The sequence below is a fragment of the Lissotriton vulgaris genome, unplaced genomic scaffold (genome assembly GCF_964263255.1).
Source record: "Lissotriton vulgaris unplaced genomic scaffold, aLisVul1.2 SCAFFOLD_3811, whole genome shotgun sequence".
Taxonomy (NCBI): Eukaryota; Metazoa; Chordata; class Amphibia; order Caudata; family Salamandridae; genus Lissotriton; species Lissotriton vulgaris.
The window spans coordinates 120,421-126,441 of record NW_028249379.1 but is presented as its reverse complement, the minus strand read 5'-3'; positions in this window follow the sequence as shown (position 1 = coordinate 126,441).

Genomic DNA, 6,021 nt, shown 5'->3' with positions numbered 1-6,021 from the left:
AAACCTGACATACCCCACACATAAACATAAGATTTTCTAAATCAAACCAGTCCATCCATGATTTCCTAATTAGAGGTACACCAGAAAAACCGTTCATTACCTTTCATGACCCTATGACTAGTACCTCTGGCCTACTGGAAGAGTAGGCCACAAGTTTGGAGGCCTATGGCAAGACCAAAGTGGCTGGGAAACATAAAATGTCCGCCAACAACACATGGCCAGGCCAACCACAGAAAGTTATTACAATGAACTCAAACATGCCTACACACTAACTACATGGAGTACTAGGGTCAGCTATTGGCTTAAAAAAATAAAAAACTTTTTCATTACACAAACAGAAATTCCACAGCAGACATTGCTATTGCATAATGATGACCATAATCCAATGCCAGCCATGATGTTTGTTTACAAACTTGAATAAAAATTTAAACACAGAATTATGATTTTACCCATGGGTACCTCTCTATGTAGCCTGGATGAAATTTAAAAAGAAATACAAGTTGGGACCTCATAAAAGTAGGCACCCATCAATAATTTAAATCAAGGAATGAATACTGTAGTTAAAAAATTTTAAATCAAACAAACACAAGTCTACAACATCATACTCACTCATACATTACTGAACTTACTTGAAAAAGAGAATTCAAAATCCAAAAGTCCTCAGTAAGATTCAAAAAAAGCAGTAATGCAGCCAACACACACAGAAAGTGATCCTGCCAGCTCAAAATCCAAATGAAAGTGACCACCTCATGGACAAAGCACTGGGAGGAGCCTGGTGGACAGGAACAGGAAGTTGTAAACTCCAGAGCCCTTCCTCCTTAATATTCAAAAATACAAAAATAGAGTAGAAACAGAAAGAGGACTCCTTCCCCCCAAAAAATACATCCAAAGGTACAACTTTGAGGGGTTTTTCACTTGTTTGCTAACCAAAATGGTAATTTATTATTATGGTTTAACTTTTAACATGCTCGCGAGTTATTCTGTGCAAGATTGCAGGTTCTGCGTGTTCGGCAACTCGATCTTACCAACAAACATACTCGCGCGTCCTTATGGCTTTATCGCGCTTCCAATGACGTTATCGCGTTCGCACAGCTGCACGGAAGGGTTTACAAACATGGTGGCAGACGCGACCGGGAAAAAGCGAACGCAGAACCAAGGTAAGCCATTGCCGCGCACGCGATAATGTTATTTAGCGCGCGACAATGTTATTTAGCGCGCGACAACTACGCTCCGCACCGGATAGCGGAGTTATAGGCAGCTACGCGAACTCCGCGGAACGCGGAGTTGCCAAAACTCCGCAAACTCCGCAAACGGAGCGTAGTTCTTCGCCCAGGGTTAGTCCAAACGCGCTGTGCAGCTAGGCCATAACTCCAGTTTTCCACCACGGATTTCCTGAAAAGCAAATGCAATCAAGATTAGAGTGTCCCAGCAGTGCTCCTAGACCCCAAAACTCATCCAGAAACAGCCAGAACCCCCCCAAAGAGCACCTCAAAGGCAAGCAAGTCAGCAAAAACACAAATAAATTTCCGCCTCCGATTAGGTCCAAACCACTTTTATCCGGTATTAGAGCTTTCCAGCAATGGCCCCAGAGCCGTCAACCCAGGAGAAAACGAGTAGAAGACCCCCAAACAGCCAAAGAGCAAAAGTACAAAAATGGGGACTTAGTAATTTTTTTGCCAATTTCCCAAATCACTCCGTGCGCGCTCTGCAGCTAGGCCCTAACTCCCCTCTGCCACCATGGATTTGCTTCAAACCTCTTGCAAACTAAAGTATCCATAGCCAGGAGTGCTCCCAGACCCCGAAACCCACCCACAAATACCAGGAAGCCCCCCAAACAGGCCCCCGAAAACGCTACATTGAGCAAAATGTCAGAAATAGCAACAAAAAAATCAGCGTGGATTTTGTCCCAACCACTTCTATCCGGTATTAGACCTTCCCAGGAATGCCCCAAGACCCGCCACCCCACCTGCCAAAAAGCACAACACCCCCAAACAGCCCAAAAGCAAAATCTCATACTTACAATATTTCTCGGCCTTCGGTCCAAACGCGCTGTGCAGCTAGGCCATAACTCCAGTTTTCCACCACGGATTTCCTGAAAAGCAAATGCAATCAAGATTAGAGTGTCCCAGCAGTGCTCCCAGACCCCGAAACCCACCCACAAACAGCCGGAACCCCCCAAAGAGCTCCTCAAAGGCAAGCAAGTCAGCAAAAACACAAACAAATTCCGCCTCCGATTTGGTCCAAACCACTTTTATCCGGTATTAGAGTTTCCCAGCAATGGCCCCAGAGCCGTCAACTCACCCTCAAAGAAGTAGAACACCCCCACAAGTGCTGAGTCTTTCTTCATTGGGCGTAAACCAGCCCTCTGCTTTGATGGAAATAGGAGTCTGGAGGAGGAGGATAGAGGAGCATGTTCTTCTGAACTTGTGAACCTGAGGAATGCAGACTGCGGCACCTTCAAATCAATAAGCAAACAAGTGAAGACAGTTCTGCTGATGGGCTTGTTTTTATGATTAGGTGATTAAAGTTTGAATTATATTACCTGTGCACAACAAAGAAAGACAGACACACAGGAATAAAAGTGAATAAGGACGAAAAAGAAAGTTATTGATTCATTGTCTCATTTTCAGGGCTCGGTGTCAGGGTCCACGAAAAAGGATAAGGCTTCGTCATTATACACTGCGAATTCAGGCAGGGTGAGCTCAGTGTCACCTGACAGAGAAGAAATTCCCTCATCTACGTTGCTGTCCACCTCGTCTTCATCCGGCGTGCTTTCTCGTACTCTGTAATCTGGTGGTATGAGGTGATGATTCATCTTGATCATTGTTAATCCTCTCCACATTTTTGGGCAAGAGGCGGCTCCATTTGGAAGTTACAATGCCACCAACAGCACTGAAAACACGTTCAGAAGACACGCTTGCGAGTGGGCAAGACAAGTAGTTTAAAGCCAGGTTGGAGAGCTGTGGCCACAATTCTTTTTTCCCATGCCAATACGCCAATGGGTCAGCATTAACATAGACCTCTGTTGAGTCATTCAGATAGTCCTTCACCATCGACTCAAGGTCCTCCTCCAAGGTTCCTCCACTTTGCTTAGCTGTTGCTGTGACCTTTTGAGAACCAAACCCAAGCCGAGCTAGCCAATCCTCTTCAGCCTCCAATGTTACTGTGTGTCTGGTGCAGATGATCCGGTTGCCGGTGTCTTTAACGGCTGAGAGGTCACTTGTGCCACAGCCACAGATGCAGAAGTGGATTGTTTTGACTGGGGATGGCCTGCTGATGCTGATGTACTGCCTTTTCCTTCAATTTTCTGCCGTTCTCTTTCAAACCTCTTGGCTGAGAAGGCTAGCCACTGTTTGTACTTTGTAACATCTTCATCAGCAAAAGGAAAGAATGCTCGGTCTGCCAGCGCCTTTTTGTAGCGTGGATCCAGAATAGTAGCACAAATGTAATGCTGGTTTGAGTGGATCATTTTAAGTCGTTCATCACCTTGTAGGCGCTCTAATAATTTCACCGCCAAAACAAAAGGGTCTTGGTTTTTTTCATCTTTTTGAAACACAGAACACACCTCCTTCAGTTGGTGCTTCAGCATGTACAACAATGGGATAGCTTTTCCCAAATTACAGTCCTCCTTGCTGACTGCACGCGTGAAGACCTCAAAAGGACGAAGCATGCGTGTCAGGCTTTTAACTATGTCCCATTGCGCCGCACCCATCCTCAGGTCCTCCTTCTGAGCTGTACCCTGTGTTAAGAAATAGTGATCGAGTACCGTACACTGCTCATACAGACGCTCAAGCATGTAGAAGGTTGAGTTCCAACGTGTTGCCACCTCCTGGATGAGTGCTTTCACTGGCATTCGACGTTCATGTAGCAGGCTCCTCAGATGCTTCCGGGCCTTAAAAGAATGGCTGAAATGGTTGCACATTTTTCGGCAGGTGTCCACTACCCTGTACGCTGCACTGTCTTTATCACTCAAGAATTTTTTGACAACCAGGTTTATACAGTGCGCCAAACACGGCACTCTGAATTAGTCACCCAGCTCCATGGCCTTAACTACATTGGCGCCATTATCCATGGAAACATAACCAATCTGGCGTTTTTTTGGGGACAGCCAGTCAAGGACCTTTGTGTTAAACTCATCCAAAATGTTTTCTGCTGTGTGACATTTCTCCAAACCAAACATGGCTAGTGTAGCATGTTTCCGAGCAGCTTTAAAGACTTGGTCCGGGTCAACACCTGCGTTTAGCTTTGCTTTAACCCCTGAAAAAGAGACCCAGTGTGCAGCGATGCACATGTAATCAGCGCCTGCGCCACTGGTCCACATGTCTGTTGTCAGATGTATAGTGTGAACAGCACTCTTCTGCAAAGCTGCCCCAATCACCTCCAGAACATCTTCATGTAGTGCTGGAACCGCAACTCGGGCAAAATAGAACCGGCTAGGAACCTTCCATTTAGGGCAGAGCGCTGCCACTAATTCTAGAAAACCAACCCCTTCTACAAAAGAAAAAGGCAGAAGGTCCAGAGCTAGCATTTTAGCCAGCTTAGTGTTATACAGACGCGTCAGTGGGTGGTTGCGTTCATATTGTGCTTCTGTAAACAACATCTTTTTAATGTTGCCCTGGACCAAGCATTTACGGGATAATGATGATGATGATATCTTCGACCCAGTTACGCTCGCTGATGAACTTTTTCGCATTGGTGTCTCACTCTCTCCCACACTCTTAGTGTGGCTCACATGGGGTGTGCTGCTGACAGGGGTACTGGGTGTAAGTGAAGTGTTTGACACGTCTTCTTTCTCCTCGTCATCATCAGATGAAAAATCAACATTTTCATTACGTGCAATTAGGGCTTCCTTGATCGCCTGTAGGTGCGCAAACCATTGGACAGCGTGTTGTCTCTTAAGATGACCTCTCTGGCCTCCAGTACCATAGTTGGTACCAAACTTACCACGACTAACTGCAACCTTACAAATGCTACAAATGGCGAAGTTTTCCCTTTTTGGGCAAACACTAAAGAAGTCCCAAGCTGGGGACTTGAATTGTCTGTGGGGGCCGGAGGAGGCGGCGATACTGGTGGCGGTGGTGTTGCTGCTAATGCCAGATGAAGTGGAGGATGTGGATTGCCAAACTTTAGTACGTTGTGCACTTTCACCACCACTAATTGAGGTTGAGATGGATGGAGGTCCCTTCTTGCGAGGAAGAAATATGGAAGCGGTAGGTGTTGGTGTACTAGTTAACTCCAATGATTGTTGTGTTTCCATTGCCTCCTCGTCGACATCATCATCACGCTCAGCAGCTTCTCGGGCTAGGGTCAAAATGTTTCTTTGCTGCATGCCCGCTGGGGCTGCAGTGACCTTTATGATGACTGGCTCGTCGTCGTGAGAGGCTTCATCAGCAGCAGTATCTGCCACTTCTTGGTGAGCCTCATCACACTCCATAACTATGAGTTTTTCGACGACCTTCCTTTTACGCTTAAGTACCTTTGTCAGATCATGGTGTGCCTCACTCTCAGACGGCCGTGATGGTTCCCAATCTTCATCCAGATCATCAGAAGGAGGTGGGCTTGAAGAAGATGTAGACACCCCCCTTGATCTTTTCCTTGCTAGGGATGTGAAAGACAATGAATGATCATCAGGAGGAGTGGCTTCCTCAAATGATACCTCGGTTTGATTGTCGATTTCCTGATGTGCCCCTACTTCGGGAGGAACAACTATTGTGGGCACATGTGACCCTCCATGCACCTCTGCTTGCGCATCTCCTTGCGCTGCCTCTCCTTCCACATGTACTTGGGCTTGTACTTGCACATGTGGTTGTTGTTGCGGCTGTGGTTGTTCAACACTTGTCAGATGAGTTACAACAACCTGTGTTGATTCAGGGACATTGCTGCTACTTTCTTCCAATGAGCCAACATCACTGGTCGATGGTGATTGAAGAAGTACACTGACTGCCTCTGCAGCACTCAAGGGCTTGGACTTAAGTTGGTGTGGTGGTGGTGGTGGCGGCACTGAGCCTAATGGAGCAGGGT